Source organism: Aquarana catesbeiana, linkage group LG02, assembly GCF_042186555.1.
Source record: "Aquarana catesbeiana isolate 2022-GZ linkage group LG02, ASM4218655v1, whole genome shotgun sequence".
NCBI classification, from domain to species: domain Eukaryota; kingdom Metazoa; phylum Chordata; class Amphibia; order Anura; family Ranidae; genus Aquarana; species Aquarana catesbeiana.
In genome coordinates, this window is record NC_133325.1 from 49121375 (window position 1) to 49143401 (window position 22027).

Below are 22027 nucleotides of genomic sequence, written 5' to 3' on the forward strand. Positions count from 1 at the left end.
AGTCTTCAAACAGGGTATTAGTTAGCCAAATCCTGGATAAACAGCCAAGACTCAGTTGAAAAAGTACCCAAAGCAATTAAATGACAGTTTAAAATGACTGATACATAATACAAATGCACACAGAAACAGACAATAAATGAATAGATCTCTAAAAAGGCTACTGGTTGCTGTCTATAATACCACTGCTAAACGATACCCCAGACCGGCCTATTATACCTTTAATCCTAATGAGAGATGAAGTAATATAGGTAATACTGGTGTGTTCCCTTTAAAACAGCGATAGAACAACAGTGTTCAGAAATGCAAGGCCTTGCGATTATCTTCAACAGCTCAAAGAAACAAGAATTCTAAGTGTGGCACAGTGATATGCAGTCAAAGTAAAGCAGCTGAGTCTGACCAGTAGTAATCCTTAGGGTAATCCAGGAATAAGGTGTCTGTATACAGTGTACTGTGGAATATGCTAGCGGCTGGTATTGAATTTGTGGGCAGGTGGCCGCTCACCAATCTGGAGAACAGTGTAGGAACTTTTTAATCACACATAGGTTGGACTTGATGGACTTTTTTCAACCTCACCTACTATGTAACTATGTAACTTCCTGAAGAGAGATCCAAGTCGATTCTTCCTTCTGCAAACGAGCTGAGATGGCTGTCTGGCTGCTGGAAAAGTGAGTCGTCCGATGCTGCAGAGTTGCCCCCTGTGTAGCAAAGGGCCTCTGACCTGCCTGGGTTGGAGCTGGGAGTGCCATGTTGCAACCTGGTAGGCCGCAGTCCTCTCGCATAGCAGCAGAGGGGGTGTTTACTTGATGGAACCTGGGAAGCAAGTGCATGGGCTTGGTCCACCGATTCCTTTATAGCCTCTCCCAGCGTTCTCTCCCTCAAGCCGATGGCTTGCTGGGAGATGTAGTTCAAGGATACTGGTAAAGGGACTGCTGCACTAGAAAATCCCTGGAATACTGGGATCCGAAATGATAATGAAAATCATGCAGTAGGGTCCGGGCTCACCGACGTCACACCGCTAACTCCTGTCCGAAGCGTTTCCCCTGAGAAGGCATCAACTGGGATTGGAACCTCCAATCCCAGTTGATGCCTTTTCAGGGGAAACGCGTCAGCCAGGAGCTAGCGGTGTGACGTTGATGAGCCCGGATCGTACTGAAGGTGGCTGCGCTGATACTATGATTGTTTCGCTCGGAATCTTTTGATACTTTGTAAGTGCAACTTTTTTTAACTACTTTGGCTTTTAAAGGATAATGCCCTATGAGTTCCTTTTTTGATTTTAACTCCCAACATCTATGAGCTGAGAGCCTGTTTTTACTTAATATCACGGTGAGAAGTCTATAAGGAGCGGCATCCATCCCACCAGGACACATGATAAGCGCATAAGATCCCTTGTGGATCGGATCCTCTGGTAAGTGGCCATTCATTTCACTTAGGACACAGAGGCGGAGCACTGGCACTTTTAAGTGGTTTTGCACGAAGATACCGTAATACCAAGGATAAGGATGGACACTCTGAGTGGCCTGTTTTATTCACTTTTTCATTAACTTTTTTTTTATCTTTATACGTTTTTGATCACTTTTTTGTTTTTTTCACTTCAAGCACTTTGAGTGCATGAGTCATTTTAGATTGAACTGGTTCACTTATTCAATATCAACTTCTTCAAACGCACATTTTGCTATTATATCATTATTATTTAGTGTTATATGTGCAATAGTACCATTGAATTGATTGTTTTGTTTTTAAAGATATATGTTTGTTGATACACATATTTGACACATTATTTTTAGAGACTGCTCCTCCACAGTGTACCACCACCTTTCACTACTACCGCTTACCACAGGTAGGATCAATATTAGCTTTCCCAGCTACCTGGGTTATAACTCAGCAGTGATCCTCCAAGGAACTATTGGTATCTTTAGATCACCATACATCTCAGAAGCCAGCCCACTCAGAAAAAATAGAATAGAGAAGCTCTCTTGGTCCAATATCAAACACACTTTATAGTTTATTAGCCAGAAAGAATAAGATGGGGATGTGCCCCCTTCTTCAAAGCCCAAGAAGTACTAATACACAAAGTTTTGGCAGAATGTTAAGGCTGTTTGTGGGGTTTTTTTTTTCTTTCTCTTTTTTTTCCCCTCAGGGATTGTCTTACCTAATACTCTACTAAAACTTTGTGTATTCGTACTGCTTGGGCCTTGAACAAGGGGGCAAACCCTGAAAGATTGTCCTGGAAATTTGGATGTGAGTGCAAATAAAAAAAGTACACAGATAGTACTCAATTGTTCTTGTTTCAAGTACATGATATGGCTAGTCACCTTAGTATGAAGCTAACATCAAGAACACGGTGACATGACGTCAAACTAGCAGGAGAAAACATGAACTAGAAAAATTATTGTATTACTGAAACAATAGTTGATGCTATCAATAGACTTCCAGTAGTGAGCCAGCCAGCAGTAAGTAATTTTAAACTTGCTTGGGACTATATCTATAAAAAGAAGTAATACAAAAAAGAGGCAGACTGGATGGACCACTTTAACTTTTTCTGCCATCGCTCTTCTATGTTTGATGAGGTAGCTGAGTGATTACTCCTTTGGTTATGGCCCCCTTGCCTTCCATGCAGGCTTGGCTTATATTTTCTGCTCCCAAACTCACTAGTAGGGATGAGCCGAACACCCCCCGGTTCGGTTCGCACCAGAACCCGCGAACGGACCGAAAGTTCGCACGAACGTTAGAACCCCATTGACGTCTATGGGACTCGAACGTTCGAAATCAAAAGTGCTCATTTTAAAGGCTAATTTGCATGGTATTGTCCTAAAAAGGGTTTGGGGACCCGGGTCCTACCCCAGGGGACATGTATCAATGCAAAAAAAACTTTTAAAAACGGCCGTTTTTTCGGGAGCAGTGATTTTAATGATGCTTAAAGTAAAAAAAAAAAAGTGAAATATTCCTTTAAATATCATACCTGGGGGGTGTCTATAGTATGCCTGTAAAGTGACGCGTGTTTCCCATGTTTAGAACAGTCCCTGCACCAAATGTCATTTTTAAAGGAAAAAATCTCATTTAAAACTGCTTGCGGGTTTAATGTCATGTCGGGTCATGGCAATATGGATGAAAATCAGTGAGACAAACGGCATGGGTACCCCCCAGTCCATTACCAGGCCCTTTGGGTCTTGTATGGATATTAAGGGGAACCCCGCACCCAAATTAAAATAAGGAAAGGTGTGGGGCCACCAGGCCCTATATACTCTGAACAGCAGTATACAGGCGGTGCAAACAAGACAGGGACTGTAGGTTTGTTGTTAAGTAGAATCTGTTTGTAATTTTGAACATTTTTAACGTGTTTAGCTCCAGCCAAAAAATCTTTTCTAAGCTTTTTGGAAAACATAGGGAAGGGTTATCACCCCTGTGACATTTGTTTTGCTGTCTTTCCTCCTCTTCAGAAGATTTCACCTCACTTTTTTGTCCCAATGAAAAATGTTTTTTGAAAATTTGGGTTTTTTTGTGGAACAAGGATTGGAAAGCATCAGTGGAAAGGAGAAATTGTTTTCCCATATTAACTCTTACAGGAGAGAATTTCCCTTCCTAGGGGTAGATTTCATCTCACTTCCTGTTGTCTCCTTCCGTTTGCAAGTAGGAGTCGTTTGTAAGTTAGATGTTTGAAAGTAGGGTCCTGCCCTATATACTCAGCAGAAATTTGGGCCTTAGGTGTTGCTGTGGCCACAACACTGTAAGCCCTCACAGGGCCCTGCTGTGAAATATTAGATCAAGAATTGTAATTACATGCCCCTGTTGAACAGGAGCTGAAAAATTAGGCCTTAGGCACTGGTGCTGGTGCCACAACACTGCAACCCCTCACAGACACTCTAGTTGGAACGCAGGAACGAGCCCTGCTGCAAATTATTGCTTCAAAAATTGTAATTACACGCCCCTGTTAGACAGGGGCAGAAAAATTGGGCCTTAGGCACTGGTGCTGGTGCCACAACACTGCAACCCCTCACAGACACTCTAGTTGGAACGCAGGAACGAGCCCTGCTGCAAAGTATTGCATCAAAAATTGTAATTACACGCCCCTGTTAGACAGGGGCAGAAAAATTGGGCCTTAGGCACTGGTGCTGGTGCCACAACACTGCAACCCCTCACAGACACTCTAGTTGGAACGCAGGAACGAGCCCTGCTGCAAAGTATTGCATCAAAAATTGTAATTACACGCCCCTGTTAGACAGGGGCAGAAAAATTGGGCCTTAGGCACTGGTGCTGGTGCCACAACACTGCAACCCCTCACAGACACTCTAGTTGGAACGCAGGAACGAGCCCTGCTGCAAAGTATTGCATCAAAAATTGTAATTACACGCCCCTGTTAGACAGGGGCAGAAAAATTGGGCCTTAGGCACTGGTGCTGGTGCCACAACACTGCAACCCCTCACAGACACTCTAGTTGGAACGCAGGAACGAGCCCTGCTGCAAAGTATTGCATCAAAAATTGTAATTACACGCCCCTGTTAGACAGGGGCAGAAAAATTGGGCCCTAGGCACTGGTGCTGGTGCCACAACACTGCAACCCCTCACAGACACTCTAGTTGGAATGCAGGAACGAGCCCTGCTGCAAAGTATTACATCAAAAATTGTAATTACACGCCCCTGTTAAACAGGGGCTGAAAAATTGTGCCTTAGGCACTGGTGGTGGCGCCCAGAACCAAAAATGTTCTTACAAGCTATCAGCGTGATGATTGAGGAGGAAGAGGATAATTACTCAGGGATAGTCACTCAGCATCAGCATAGGCAGTCTTTGAAGGGATCTGAGATTTCAAAAAAAATTATTCAGTTACATCAGCATCAGGTGCTTGGTAGCTGGTGGTGATCCAAGACTCATTCATTTTTATGAAGGTCAGCCGATCGACCGAGTCGGTGGACAGACGCACCCTGTGATCGGTTACCACGCCTCCAGCAGCACTGAATGTGCGTTCCGAAAGAACGCTGGATGCAGGACAGGCCAGTAGCTCAATTGCATACTGTGCAAGCTCTGGCCAGTGATCCATCCTCAAGACCCAGTAACCCAGAGGATTTTCGGTGGGAAAGGTGTCCAAGTCTGATCTTGCCCCTAGGTATTCCTGCACCATGTAAAACAGACGCTGGCGATGGTTGCTGGAACCGATCATACCTTGGGGCTGCGGACCAAAAAATTGTCTGAACGCATCGGTCAGACGGCCACCTTCTCCACCGCTCCTTCTTTGACTGACCGAAGCCTCAGCAACACGTTGTCCAGAAACAGGAGTTTGTAACCTCCCAGTCTCTGGGAACGCGTTGCACAGACCTTTCTGCAAGGCCTCCCGAAGATGTTTCATCCTCTGCTCCCTCTGCGATGGCAAGATAAGGTCCGCAACCTTACCCTTGTAACGTGGATCAAGGAGGGTTGCCAGCCAGTATTGGTCCTTCTCCTTGATACCACGAATACGAGGATCCTTACGCAGGCTTTGCAGGATCAGGGAGGCCATGCAGCGTAGGTTTGCTGAGGCATTCGGTCCGGAGTCCTCTGGGTCACTAAGAACGACATGGTCCGCAGCCACCTCCTCCCAGCCACGTACAAGTCCATGTGTTTCTTGGGACTGATCCCTTAAAGACTGCTGCTGATGCTGAGTGCCAGGCTCCACCTCCATACTGACACAATCTTCCTCCTCCTCCTCTTCCTCCTCGTCCTCTTCCTGTGTGATCGGCGGGCACGCAGGAACACTGTCTGGATAAAGGGGGCCTTGAGAGCTAAGGAAGTCCTCCTCTTCCTGCCTCTGTTCTGCCTCAAGTGCCCTGTCCATTATTCCACGCAGCGTGTGCTCCAACAGGTGGACAAGGGGGACAGTGTCACTGATGCATGCACTGTCACTGCTCACCATCCTCGTGGCCTCCTCGAATGGTGACAGGACAGTGCATGCATCCCTGATCATGGCCCACTGGCGTGGGGAAAAAAAACCAAGCTCCCCTGACCCTGTCCTGGTGCCATAGTCGCACAGGTACTCATTGATGGCCCTCTGCTGCGTGTGCAGCCGCTGCAGCATGGCCAACGTTGAGTTCCACCTGGTGGGCATGTCACAGATTAGGCGGTTCTTGGGCAGGTTAAACTCCTTTTGGAGGTCCGTCAGCCGAGCACTGGCATTATATGACCGGCGGAAATGCACACAGACTTTCCTGGCCTGCCTCAGGACATCCTGTAAGCCCGGGTACCTGCCCAAGAACCGCTGCACCACCAAGTTAAGGACGTGAGCCAAACAGGGCACATGGGTCATTTGTCCCTGTCGGAGGGCAGAGAGGAGGTTGGTGCCATTGTCGCAAACCACCATTCCTGCCTTAAGTTGGCGTGGCGTCAACCACCTCTGAACCTGCCCCTGCAGAGCTGACAGAACCTCTGCCCCAGTGTGGCTCCTGTCCCCCAAGCACACCAGCTCAAGCACCGCATGGCATCTTTTGGCCTGCGTACTTGCGTAGCCCCTTGAACGCCTACGGAGCACCGCTGGTTCCGAGGAAGAGGCCATGGAGGAAGAAGAAGAGGAGGGGGTGGAGGAGAGAGGTGTGTCACAATCAGCATTTTGGAGGCGTGGTGGCGGAACAACCTCCAACACTACTGCACCTTGTCCTGCATCCTTCCCAGCTGCCAGCAGAGTCACCCAATGCGCCGTGAAACTTAGGTAACGTCCCTGTCCATGCCTGCTGGACCATGAGTCAGCGGTAATATGCACCTTACCGCTGACCGCCCTGTCCAGCGAGGCATGGACATTGCCTTCCACATGCCGGTAGAGAGCCGGAATCGCCTTCCGTGAGAAAAAGTGGCGTTTGGGTACCTGCCACTGAGGAACCGCACATTCCACAAACTCACGGAAGGGGGCAGAGTCTACCAACTGAAAAGGCAGCAGTTGAAGTGCTAGCAATTTTGCCAAGCTAGCATTCAACCGCTGGGCATGTGGATGGCTGGGAGCAAACTTCTTTCGGCGGTGCAGCAGCTGGGGCAGGGAAATTTGCCTGGTACAATCTGACGTCGGTGTACCAAAAGCAGATTGCCCACAAGTACTTGGCTGTGACACACCTAATTCTACACCTTCATTCCTCTCACTGCAGGTCTCAGAGAGGACTGAAGGTCTAGTGGGGTTGGAAATCTCAGCTGATGAGGAGCAAGGAGAGATCCTCTTTGTTCTTTGGTGTGGGTCTTTTAGATACGCTTGCCAACGAACTGCATGGCAGGTCAACATATGTCTGGTCAAGCATGTGGTACCCAAGCGGGAGATATTTTGGCCACGCGAGATACGCTTAAGACATATGTTGCAAATAGCAGCGGTGCGATCTGATGCACTCGTCTCAAAAAAGGCCCACACCAAAGAACTTTTTGAATAACGCGCAGAGACTGCAGCGCCCTGCACATGTGGAGCTTTGGGGTGTGATGCAGTCAATGTGCTGCCCTTAGGCTGGCCCCTGGAGGGCATCCTGCCTCGTTGGTGATGTGCTGCCGCCTCCTCCTCCTCCTCCTCTCTCCTATCAGGCACCCACGTTGAGTCAGTGACCTCATCATCCCCTCCCTCCTCATCACTGGAGCAAACCTGGCAGTATGCTGCAGCAGGGGGAGCATGACTGCCAGATTGCTGTCCTTCTTGGGCACCCCCTCTGTCCGCGCTCATGTTACTGCCTTCATCGAGCTCAGTATCGTCATCAGAGCCTTCCAAACGCTGGGCATCCTCCTGGAGCATGTACCCAACACTGTGGTCAAACAGTTCGAGGGAATCCTCATGAGGACATGGTGGAGCTAGGGAAGGAGTCACTGATGACATTGAGCTGAGGGAAGAGGCCGCTGCTTTGCCAGACAAAGCACCCTGGGCATGGGTGAGAGAGGATGAGGAGGATGAGGACGGCTTGGTCATCCACTCGACCAAGTCTTCCGCATGTTGCGGCTCAACATGGCCAGCTGCCGAAAAAAAGGCCAAGCGTGTCCCATGGCCACGTGCTGATGAGGATGCACCGTCTCCACGACCAGCACTAGACACAGAGCCTGCTTGCCCTCTCTTATTGGCTTGTGACTGTCTGCCTCTCCTTCTTGGCCTTCCAGACATACTAATGGCCTGTAGCTGCACTAAGCTGGGATAGAACACCTGTAATTTTCTTCAAGTAGCTTTATATACTGTAACCAGACAAGCCTGCCTGTCAGTAGGAAGATAACAGGAACGGATCTAGCTGAACACTGTGAGCAGGACGCACTGTACTAAATGTAAATAGTCTAGCTGCCTGACCGTGGTACTAATAGGATCAAATAGAACACCTGTAATTTTCTTCAGGTAGCTTTATATACTGTAACCAGACAAGCCTGCCTGTCAGTAGGAAGATAACAGGAACGGATCTAGCTGTACACTGTGAGCAGGACTCACTGTACTAAATGTAAATAGTCTAGCTGCCTGACCGTGGTACTAATAGGATCAAATAGAACACCTGTAATTTTCTTCAGGTAGCTTTATATACTGTAACCAGACAAGCCTGCCTGTCAGTAGGAAGATAACAGGAACGGATCTAGCTGAACACTGTGAGCAGGACGCACTGTACTAAATGTAAATAGTCTAGCTGCCTGACCGTGGTACTAATAGGATCAAATAGAACACCTGTAATTTTCTTCAGGTAGCTTTATATACTGTAACCAGACAAGCCTGCCGGTCAGTAGGAATTTAACAGGAACGGATCTAGCTGAACACTGTGAGCAGGACGCACTGCACTAAATGTAAATAGCAGGAATGGATCTAGCTGAACACTGTGAGCAGGACGCACTGCACTAAATGTAAATAGCAGGAACGGATCTAGCTGAACACTGTGAGCAGGACGCACTGCACTAAATGTAAATAGCAGGAACGGATCTAGCTGAACACTGTGAGCAGGACGCACTGCACTAAATGTAAATAGCAGGAACGGATCTAGCTGAACACTGTGAGCAGGACGCACTGCACTAAATGTAAATTGCAGGAACGGATCTAGCTGAACACTGTGAGCAGGACGCACTGCACTAAATGTAAATAGTCTAGAAGATAACAGGAACGGATCTAGCTGAACACTGTGAGCAGGACGCACTGCACTAAATGTAAATAGCAGGAACGGATCTAGCTGAACACTGTGAGCAGGACGCACTGCACTAAATGTAAATAGCAGGAACGGATCTAGCTGAACACTGTGAGCAGGACGCACTGCACTAAATGTAAATAGCAGGAACGGATCTAGCTGAACACTGTGAGCAGGACGCACTGCACTAAATGTAAATTGCAGGAACGGATCTAGCTGAACACTGTGAGCAGGACGCACTGCACTAAATGTAAATAGTCTAGAAGATAACAGGAACGGATCTAGCTGAACACTGTGAGCAGGACGCACTGCACTAAATGTAAATAGCAGGAACGGATCTAGCTGAACACTGTGAGCAGGACGCACTGCATTAAATGTAAATAGTCTAGATAGAAGATAACAGGAACGGATCTAGCTAAACTGAATACAGTGTATATATATATATGCAACACCTGGGATGCATATATATACACAATACACTGTAAGTGCAGCTAACTGACTGACTGTTCTGCCTAATCTATCTAACTCAAATCAAATGACACTGTCTCTCTCTCTCTCTATCTCTCAGCACACCGGAACACACACTACACAGGGCCGCCGTGCAGGCGGCCTTATATAGTGTGGGGTGTGTACTAAATCCCCTGAGCCATAATTGGCCAAAGCCACCCTGGCTTTGGCCAATTACAGCTCTCTCTACTGATGGCGCTGTGATTGGCCAAGCATGCGGGTCATAGTGCATGCTTGGCCAATCATCAGCCAGCAATGCACTGCGATGCCGCAGTGAATTATGGGCCGTGACGCGCCACACGAATTTAGCGCGAACGGCCCATAACGTTCGCAATTCGGCGAACGATCGAACAGCCGATGTTCGAGTCGAACATGGGTTCGACTCGAACACGAAGCTCATCCCTACTCACTAGAGCTGCTGGTTCCTAATGAACTTCGGGTCTGGGACAACTAAATGGTTGGATTTTTCTTTTTTTAAGAAGACCCAACCTCATGTCTTCAAAAGTTCACAAACTCAAATTTGTACCTGTCCATCAAACTCTACGTTTTATGACCCTCTAAATCAGACACATCTATCTTCTATATGTAGCACGTCTTTAGAAAAGGTTGCTAGAGAGGTTCAGGTAAATCTAGTCGGGAAAGGGGGTATGTGGGACTTTAAATGAGGTGATGATGTAGTCATCAGCCTCCATCCCGGTAAATATATAAAAAGGCATAGGTGCGGGACTTTAAATGAAGTAAGCGGAGGGTCAAAATGTTATGCAGAAATTTTATCATGTCTGTAATTAATGTATAATGATAGTTTACAACACACTGTCACATATTAATAATTCAAATTCAATAAAATTTATATATATATATATATATATATATATATATATATATATTCACACACACATAATTTTGTACCTGCATGATCTATTGTTCCTAATCCTTAACTTAAAGAGGGAAAAATGTTCTAGATAAAAGCTTTATTTTCCATATATTACATGGTTCATAACGGTCCATTTGAGGATGGTAACGCATGTTAAATATTAAAACCCAACATATGTAAACCCGTATTGTATTGTAGTATATTCATGATACATAAAAAAATCCACAGTAAGTTGTTAGAGTATAATAACACATGATTGAAACACAACATCTGTTGGCTTAACGCGTTTCGTGACTTTGTGACACTCATCAGGAATAAGCTTGTAGATCATGCAGGTACAAAATTATGTGTGTATATATATGAATTTTATTGAATATGAATCATTAATATGTGACAACATGTTGTAAACTATCATTATACATTACAGACATGATAACATTTCTGCATAACATTCTGACCCACCGGATACTTCATTTAAAGACCTATGCCTTTTCAGGTAAATCTAGCTCTTTGGCTTCTCTGTTATAATTGGAACATGGTGTGATTATTTTTGGCTGTTCTGGGTCTCACTGGCTGCAGGCTAAACTACTTCCCCCTGCCTTTTAGTGGATTCTGGAATGTAGTGGGTTGGAAGAGGCAGACCCATGGCCTGGATATTTATGTGGTCTCAGCTAATCCCTGGGAAAGAATGCCCAGTGGGTAGCTGATGAGGGCCAAAATAATCTGCAGCCTGGAGCAGCAGGCTTCTTCTCTAGGAGAAGACCCCAGCCTTAAGGGCTGTTGCCCTTCTGGGCAGTCTAGCTGTAGTCTGCAGGAGTTCATCAAGGTCCCAGCTCACTCAGAGCTGGGAGGCCTTTTTTCTGGAAATAGCTGGAGTCAAACCAAGGGGATTCACTGCAGATCTGTCCTGGAGATTCACAGGACAAATGTCTAGTCAATATTGGATGGAGGCATCCAAGTATACAGGCTCATTGTGAGTTTAGGCCTGAGAGCAGAATCCTAGTGAATGTTCACTGATCTAACCCCTTGAGCATCTGCTCCACTGCTGCTGAATTGGGACCTTTTCTTTACTTGGAGTCCCAGGGTTGCTTGTTCTCCTATTGCCTGCCAAGAGGGAAATAATCATGAAGAGTGTAGACAAGAAGAGTGTCCTCTGGTTTCTTGGTGCATTGAATTCAGAGTATCCCAAAGCCCACCCTGCACCCTAAGTTCAACAAGCATTAAAGCATAAAAAGACATTCCAAGTGCCTGATCATTAAGTTGTGAGAGTTTCAGAATTATTGTGTGCCTGGCTGCTTGAACACCCATTTGGGAAGAGAACCTGGGGCAAATCAGCAGGACCTATCAAGGGCTTGCGCTACATATATAAATATGTGGACAAATGAACCGCCCTGTCTCTTTAAGTAATGTGTTAGCAGGTGACACAGCAAAAGAGCCGTTTGCACAAGTGATAAAAAAACTATATATAAAGAAAATGTAGCGCTAATATGATGACAATTATAATAGACAACAAATAATATAACTGCTTGTGCAGTGCAGTAACCCCACGTATAAGGGAACCAAGTGATGTCAAAGCACTGCATGGCAAGATAATGTAATTAAATCGCCGCTGCAGTGATATCAGATGCTGATAGCAAAAAAATATGTTTATGTTATATAATGAGATTATAAACCCCATACAATCACATAAATCAAAGTGAACTATCAAATAATTGAAATTGATAGCAATGTGGTGAAACAAAAAAGGTGAAGCAAAAAAGGTATGTGCATTCATAAAAGAACATCAAAGTCCATATATGACGACATGGTGACTTAACAAACTTGGTGCAGTTTGTCAGTAGATAATCCACCACCGATATATATATATATATATATATATATATATATATATATATATATATATATATATATATATATATTTATATATATATATATATATAAGGCTTACCAGAATGGTTGAACCCAAATAGGCGTACGCCTAATGAGTCAGTAAGGCTTGTGGTATGATACACCCAGGGGGATCATTTAGCGCAAACGGTATCCAATGGAACAGAGAAACTTCTATGGTCCTTCACAGCACTTTTCAAATGAATACCCACCAAAGGGGTAATAGCCAGAGGATGGATCGAAGAATTTTCCTCCCGATTATATATTTATAAGAAGAAGGAATAGGCCACATAGTGTAATTCCATTTTAGATAAAAATCATTCATTGTATATAAAAAAGGGAACACTCACATTTCATGAAGATAAAAAGCGCTTTGCAATATTGGTATAGGAAAAAAGTGACGCAGCAGGGCCCATCCCAACGCGTTTCGTCTAATAAGACATCATCTGGGGTGCCAGTCCACTGGGGCCACTGCGCATATATAGTATTTGTGTACCCCCTAATGAACACCAGCTCTACCGGCAATCAATTTGCAAAATTACTCACTTCCGGTTATGACCAAGATAGCGCTGAGGCGTGCGGTGCAAGCCTCACTCTGAGATGTGTTAGTATCAATGTTGTGAGCCTCGTTTTGGGCTTCTCGTTTTGGGCTTAACACAAAATGCACAGTCTTCACATCGCCACACATGGCATCACCACAAGAAGCGTCATGTCCACGTGGCATCAGAGCACTATTGCACAGGGCAAGGGCCGCCATCCGATCGCATGCTGCCCTGCAATGCGACTGTCAAAAAACTCTGAATGGGCAAAAGACAATTTCCGGGCGATGCCAAAATGGCACCGGAAGAAAAAGGATTGGTCTTCTAGTTCCGGTCACACCAAGATGTGGACCACACGTGTGCTACAAGCCTCAGTATCAAAGCTGTGTTTAGAGGCGATGAGTGAAACGCTATTAGCCAAATTAAACATCAAATTAGTTCATCGCAATAAAAAACAAAGGATGATTTCTAGGCCCATAATACATAAGATCCCAAATATTAGCTATGAGAGGGAATAACTGATTGACTTGTGTCTTTTTTCAACCTCACTTACTATGTAACTATGTAATAACCCAATCATCAATAACCATATGTAGAAGGATAGCCCAAAGAACAGAATGTTTAAGAAAAAAAAAAATAAATAAATAAAGTAAAAATTGGTAAAAATGCATCCAGAAATATTTCCAACAAACTATGCCTTGTTCAAGAAGGAGTTAATGTCCCACTCTACATTCATACCCAGTGGATAATGAGTTTGTAACTCATATATCCAATAGGTTTCGAGGCGTGAGACACCCCTTGTCATAGCCCCCCTCTCCACAGGGAATGTACTTGTCAATGACAAGGAATTCAGTACCTTTGGGATCACAATTGTGGTGCTCCCTATAATGTCTCGGTACAGTGTGCTTAGTGTCCCCATTCCTTATTTTAGCAATATGTTTGCCTACCCTAGTTGTAAAGGTATGGATGGTATGTCCTATATATTGTTTACCACAAGGACACGTTATCATGTAGACAACATGTCTGGTGGCACATGTATGGAATCCCTTGATTGTATATACACAATGAGTAATATTGGACTTGCACTCCAAAGATTTAGATCTACCGCTTGTATTATGTAGGCAGACAACACATTTTTTACAGGGATAGTACACCACCAAATTAGGAAAAAAGGAAGGACGAACTGGAGGATCAATGATATTAGGAGCGATCTTGCTTTGCAAAGAAGGGGCCCACCTGAAGGTGACCTTAGCTTGAGGGGGCAACATAGGGCCCAGGACTTTGTCAGTGTACCAATGTTTATTTAGAATAGCTTTAATATCTCTATGCTGAATTGAATCCGAAGTCAATACTGACCACTTGTATGAATCATCGGACACTCGTTGTGGCCTGTCTGACAAAAAAGAACTCCTCTCAACCTTTAAGCTATCTCTAAATTGTGAATCAACTTCTGTCGAATCATACACCTTATCTAAAGATTCCTTGGCAAGAATAGAGGCCTGTTGTTTAAAGGTCTCAGTGTCAGTACAGTTCCTACGCAGTCGCAAAAATTGGCTGCGTGGAACTGAACGCAGCCAAGAATGATGGTGACAATTGTCTATGGGAATGAAGCCATTATGGTCTGTAGGTTTGAAATACGTCTGGAATTTAAACTGACGTGAACTAATCTCAATCTCTAAGTCAAGAAAGTGAATTTTAGTGTGACTAAATTCATATGTTAGGGCAATCCCACGTTCGTTGGTGTTTAGGATTGAAAAAAAAGGTTTCCAATGACTCTGGACTGCCATCCCATAGAAGGAGGATGTCGTCTATGTACCTAGCCCAAAAGACAAGGGCTGGTCTATGTTCGGAATAGACGACATCCTCCTCCCACTTGGCCATTAATAGATTGGCCAGGCTAGGGGCGAATTTAGCGCCCATAGCCACGCCTCTCTATTGGATAAAAAACTTCTGATCAAACCAAAAATAGTTGTGTTTTGTAGCGAACTCCAGTACCTCCATGACATAATTGCTTTGCATTTCTGTAATGGAGTCATCTTTATTTAAAAAATGGTTGACAGCCTCAACACCCAAATCATGGGGGATACAAGTGCATAAAGAGGCCACATCTGGTGTGGCCAATATATAATCACCATGAATCTCTATACCTTCTAATAGTTCAATGGTGTCTCTAGTGTCCTTATAGGTATGAAGGAGTCCATTTGAAAAGTGGCTGGAGATAAAAATCAATATAGCGGCCGATTCGTGAGGTCACTGAATCAATGCCGCTTATAATAGGGCGTTGTCAGAGAGGATCTCGGTTCAGGACACCTGCTGGGCACTCTGGAGCTGGTTGCCCTATTTAGGTTGCTGGGATTCTGTGCTCGGTGCTGTCCGATCATCAGCTTCCTGTTCCCGTGCTTCCTGTTTCCTGTGTACTGTTTGATCTCTCTGTGACCCGGCTTGTTTACTGGACTCTGCTCTGCTATCCGCCTGCATCTGACCCCTGGCCTGCCTCCGACTTTGAACCTGCCTGACCCCTCTGTACCGTGCCGACCGCCTGCTGCCAAACCTGCTTGTGACCTGGACTTTGTATCTGCCTGCTCCTTTTGTACCGTGCTGACTGCTTGTTGCCAACCTTGCTTGTGTTCGGATCTGCCTGCTCCTGCTCTGCACCTGTAGCTGATCTACAGCCTACCTATCATCTCCTGCCAGCTTGCATCAGGACTTTGGGCCTCATCCCTGCTAACCACCCGCCAGGCTCTCATACCATTCTGTGCTCCCGTACCTTCTGTGTGCTCTATCAGGGGCCGGGAACCAGATACGTACGGGAGGCCATCCTCTGCTATATCGGGTTCATCAGTCTGATACGGGTAAGTCTGACAGTATCGGACAGCCATGGCATTTTGGTGTGTTGAAAACAACAGAACTTGTACAGCGTACTTTTTGGTGGCCCCAGCTGGTAAGCGACTGCAAGAGTTTTGTGGAGTCCTGTATTACCTGCGCTCGGAGCAAGAGCAGCCGAACGAAGGCCTGGGGTCTATTAAGGCCCTTACCCGTGCCAGAAAGGCCATGGAAAATGATTGCGATGGACTTCATCGTTGAGCCTTCATCGAAGGCTACTCCACCATCTTCGTCATTGTAGACAGACTGTCCAAGATGGCCCACTTTCTACCCATGAAGGGTACTCCATCAGCTTTGGAAACTGCAAAAATATTCATTAAGGAAATTGTACGCCTCCACGGAGTTCCCTCAAGTATAGTATCCGATCGTGGGGTTCAGTTTACCTCCAGATTCTGGAAAGCTCTCTGAAGGTCTCTGGAGATAGAATTGGCATTCTCTTCGGCCTACCACCCCCAGACGAATGGGCAGACGGAGAGAACTAATCAGTCGCTGGAACAGTACCTTCGTTGCTTTTCTGCCTTCTCACAAGACGACTGGGTCTCTCTCCTGCCTATTGCCGAGTTTGCCTACAACAACTCTGTGCATTCGGCCATCAAACAGACACAGTTTTTTTGCAAACTACGGGTTTCACCCATCCTTTTTAACCACCCACCACTCAGCCCATTGGCAATTTCTCTGCCCCAACTGCTGCAGTAAAAAAAAAATACAGTCACTGCATCTAAATTCCAGCTTGTCCAAGCTGCTGGCTTTACAACTCCTGCCTTTCATGTGGTGGATTCTGCCTCCTTCTGTGAATTTGCAGAATGTGCTGTACCACAATGGCAGGTTCCCGCTATTTCTTTGCACTCCATTCCAACTCTGTACCGTCATGTAGAAGGCAATGTTGTGGCGTCGTTGGGCAAGGCAGTCAGCCGCAAGGTCCACCTTACTGCTGACTCGTGGTCCAGCAAGCATAGTCAGGGGCGATACAGCGGGTAAAATAAGTATTGAAAGCGTCACCATTTTTCTAGGTAAATATGTTTCTAAAGGTGTTATTGACATGTAATTTTCACCACATATCGGTAACAACCCATGCAATCCATACATACAAAGAAACCAAAACAAATACGTTCAGAAATTAAGTTATGTGTAATAAAATAGAATGACACAGGGAAAAAGTATTGAACACGCTAACTGAAATTTATTTAATACTTAGTGCAAAATCCTTTTTTGGTAATGACAGCTTCAAGACGCCTCCTGTATGGAGAAACTTGTCGCATGCATTGCTCAGGTGTGATTTTTGCCCATTCTTCCACACAAACAGTTTTCAAATATTAAAGGTTCCGTGGGCCTCTTCTATGAACTCTGATCTTTAGTTCTTTCCAAAGATTTTCCTTTGGATTCAAGTCAGGTGATTGGCTGGGCCATTCTAGCAGCTTTATTTTCTTTCTTTGAAGCCTATTGAGCCGAAGTGATTGGTAGCCTAAGCTGCCCACATACTTTATGGTGAGATTAAAAGATATGGGCATGATGGAGCAACTATATGTAGTGCAAACCATGTATTTTTTGCCCAAAATACATAAAGACCCCATTCATTCTTCAGAACGCCTGTCAGACTTACCCGTATCAGACTGACGAACCCGATATAGCATGATCCTCTCCCACCTCAACATCCCTGGAGCCAACTTGGCAATATGCTGCGGCTGGGGAACAGGACTGCCAATTTGTTGTTTATCAGTGTTCTCCCCTCTCTGTAGGCTCATTTTCCTACCTTCCTCAACTTCAAAGTCAGAACCAACATCTGAATCAAGTAATGCCTATGCATTATCAAGGAGCAAGTGGCTGACGCTGTGTTCAAATAACTGAGCTGACTCCTCCATGCATGATGCTGAGGGCTATGGCAGGAGTAGCTGTGGACATTGAGGAAAAAAAGCTGCTCTCGCAGCTGCGGTAGACTGCCAAATAGTCTCTGCTTGGGTGACGGAGGATGAGAAGTTTGAGGATGGTTTAGTAAGCCAGTCCACCACCTCCCCTGCATGCTGTGGCTGGATAGCACGGGTAACATCACTAAACAGAAAAAATGGTGCCCTGCCTGAGGACAGACCACATCCACCTTTGTCTGTGGACACATACGCTGCCAGCCTCCTCAAAGTGGCATGGGAACATCTGCTTCTCCTTGTTGGCCTCCCAGACATGATGGGGGGGCTTATTACCGAAATGCAATAGAGACGTAGGAAATGTGTACTTGGATGCACTTTAATCAAAGGAAAGTGGTGTTTGGTGGACTTTAAGTTGAGGACTGCCGCTCACAGAAATGTCACTTCAATATACTGCAGTTAAACCTCAATGACACACTACAATATACTGAAGTAAGACTGCACTGACTTCAATACACTGCAGTAAAACTGCCAATTCAGGTGTTCGCCGAATGGGTGAACAGCCAATGTTCAGGCTGAACCATTCACCCAACACTAGTTTACAATTGTGTATCTTTTTTAAGGTACTTGTTTTCACTTTTTGTGTACATCCTGTGTCAGTGCTGATGATCTTCTGCAGGCTCTTTGCAGTTATTTCCTTTATACATACATTCCAGCAATGGCTGCATGGCATTTCTCAGGAAAGTCTTCCTGATGGTGACAAAAGTGAACCATATCTGTGTAATGTGCATCAGCATGGCAACTTGTAGTCTCCATTGGGAGACCACTCTTGAGGGACAGAGGTTTGTCACCCTATAACAGTAATGCCGCGTACACACGATCGGACATTCCGACAACTAATGTTCGATGGGAGCTTGTTGTCGAAAATTCCAACTGTGTGTAGGCTCCATCGGACATTTATTTGTGGGAATTTCCAACAACAAAAATTTGAGAGCTGGTTCCAACGACAAAATCCGTTGTCGGAAATTCCGATCGTGTGTATACAATTCCGACGCACAAAATTCCATGCATGCTCGGAATCAAGCAGAAGAGCCGCACTGGCTATTGAACTTAATTTTTCTCGGCTCATCATACGTGCTGTACGTCACCGCGTTCTTGACGTTCGGAATTTCAGACAACATTTGTGTGACCGTGTGTATGCAAGACAAGTTTGAGCCAACATCCGTCGGAAATAAATCCAGGATTTTGTTGTCGGAATGTCCAATCGTGTGTATGCGGCATAAGGGTTCGTTTATACATCTGACGAATAATTGACAGGTGGTCAGGAGGTCTTATGTTGCCTCCTCACCCCCTGTTTTAACCCCTAGAAACCAGCACCAACACAACCATGTGCATTGCACGTGGCTGCTGGGCATTTTTTGAGCGGCCCCATTCAGTTGAATGGGTCAGGTTCAACGGAAGGTCTCACCCACAGAATGTGATGGGGGGATTATTTTTTACACATAATAATGCAAAACATCACAGCCGTGGCATGTGTACACCTTCATTTACTGCCTATGCAGCTTACAGAATAGTGGTTGGGGGGGAGGGTTAATAAAATCAACTCAACTGCATGTTTTTACTGCCCCACAACCCCATGTGTAAACTTAGCATATATGCCTGAACAAGGACCTTCAGGGCAGGATCACCTGATATTACTGTAATAAAAGCTGCAGATTTAACAATATTGGAAATAACTTTTGAAATGACATTACCGCGTTAAAGCTTATATAAGATTTTAGCGATTACTTTATTGACAGTATAAGCAATATAGGCTCAGTTCTGCAAGCTATAGCGATTATTTGCCATAATGACTGTTATTTTCAGTAATGATAGCAAAGAAGAGCTAAAAAAAAAAAAAAAAAAAGATCGTTATGGAAAATTACACGTGTGTTATATTATAGCTTAGTGGATTGAGGCTTCAATGTTTTTAAAAAGGTTTAGATTCCTGGAAAAAAATGTATAAAAAAAAAATAAAAAGTATATATATATATATATAAGTCACACTGATGAAACATATAACCTCTCCCATACTACCAGAGAAAATGATTCACTGAGCAAAAGTTAAAAATTGACAATGTTATAGAAAAAAAACACATAAAACAAGGCCATGGCCATCCATTGTCTGTGTAGGAAACGTGTATGGACACACGGAACTACTGTATAACACATAGAACCCGACTGGTTATATACACAATGATATCATTTCTGGATTACTAATTGCCGATAATCATGTGATTATTGCTTTTATATCCAATGTTTTTAACTATTACACAGCGTGAGTCACTTTCTGTAGTAATATACACTCACCGGCCACTTTATTAGGTACACCTGTTCAATTGCTTGGTAATACAAAATGCTGATCAGGCAATCACATGGCAGCAACTCAATGCATTTAGGCATCTAGACGTGGTGAAGACAACTTGCTGAAGTTCAAACCAAGCATCAGAATGGGGAAGAAAGGGTATTTAAGTGACTTTGAACGTGGCATGGTTGTTGGTGCCAGATGTACTGGTCCGCTGATCTACTGGGATTTTCACACACAACCATCTCTCGGGTTTACAGAGAATGGTCTGAAAAGGAGAAAATATCCAGTGAGCGGCAGTTATGTGGAGGAAAATGCCTTGGGGATGTCAGAGGTCAAAGGAGAATGGGCAGTTCGAGATGATAGAAAGGCAACAGTAACTCAAATACACACTCGTGTACTTGAATGAGAAAGTATCCTGTTAGCTTTGAATTCCTCCCTTTATGTGAAATCCCTGGTGTTCCTGGGAGTCCCCTTGCTTTCCTATTTAAAACTGACCACACTAAGTAGGAGAGGCACACCGTGGTCAGTTCCATAGCTGTGCTGGGAACTCAGTGTACTCTCCTCCAATGATCAGACTTATCCTGACATGCCCCTGCTGCACAGCCATTCACTGGCAAGCTCAGTGTACTGCTTCTCCTGTCCCAGCTCTTATGCAGCTGAGAACAGAGGGAATGTGATCATTTATTAAAAAAAAGGGGGAAAAAAAGGTTTCTCCAAACTTCTAGATGCAGGGGGAGGTACCAGAGACCTGCTTCTGTGAGCCATCCAGCCTGACCTGCAGTAACGCTGACCCAATTTTTGATTCACAAAACTTACCATGAGTGATAACTTAAATTTGCCTGCACTAACACTAGTAGCACACTAGACGGTGCTACATATATATAATAATATAGTATATATACAGTATATAGCACTGACAATGTATGCAGTACTTTACATATAATGTACATTCACATCTGTCCAAGGTCCCTATCTCACATACTAGGGCCAATTTAGAAGGGAATCAATAAACCTACCAGTATGTCTTTGAATTTTGTGAGGAAACCTTGAGAAATCTACACAAAGACAAGGAGAACATGCAAGTCCTTGTTGGTAGAGTCATAGTTGGGACTCAAACCAGTTTTTTTCCTGCTATACACCTCCATGGTTTGTTGTAAACGAATTGATCTGTTTCCTCTTTTCTCTTATTACTGAAGTTGAATGCCTCACGTACATTGCTAGCATACATCTGGTATAGGTTAACGCTGGTAAACTCTAGCTGCCCCTTTTCACAGCGAAATCTATAGTATCCAGATGGTCCCTAAGCCAATTTCCTACAATATGAAAAGACAGCAGATTTTGGTATTTCCCTGCTCTGTTATTGGGATTTTCAAAGCCAGCCGATTTGCATTTAAAGGGATTCACCCAGATTTAATTTAATCTCTTCCAGACCTGGGCTAATCTTCAAGTTTTGCTTACTAGTAACATTTTAGGGACACCATTTATTAAAAGGTGAATAGTTTAAAATATTTTACAGTTTGCTATGAGTTGAATATTTAACTGCTCTGTTACTTTATTTGAGGAAGGTTTCATAGGCATAAACAGGCAAATGTATGTAGATACCCCCAGAGGTGGGAGACTCGAGTCACATGACTTGACTCGAGTCAGACTCGAGTCACCTGTTTGAGGACTTGCGACTTGCTTGACAAAATTAAATAAATGACTTGACTTGACTTTGACTTGTCACTAATGACTTGCGATTTGACTTTGACTTGGTCTATTTGACTTGCAATGACTTGGCACCACCAGTGCTGTGTCTTGGCCTAGGCAAAAGCTGCCCCCACCCCCATAAAAGAAAGCTCCCCCCGAGTCCCGGCTTTGGGGTAGATCAGTATTTTGACTTAATTTGTGACTTGACCAAAATAAATGACTTGACTTGACTTGCTTGACTTCTAGCAGGGACTCGACTTGACTTGCTTGCTTTTCGCCACAGTAACTTGGGACTTGCTTGTGACTTGAAGGTTAAGACTTGAGACTTGATTGTGACTTGCACATGTGTGACTTACTCCCATCACTGGATACCCCT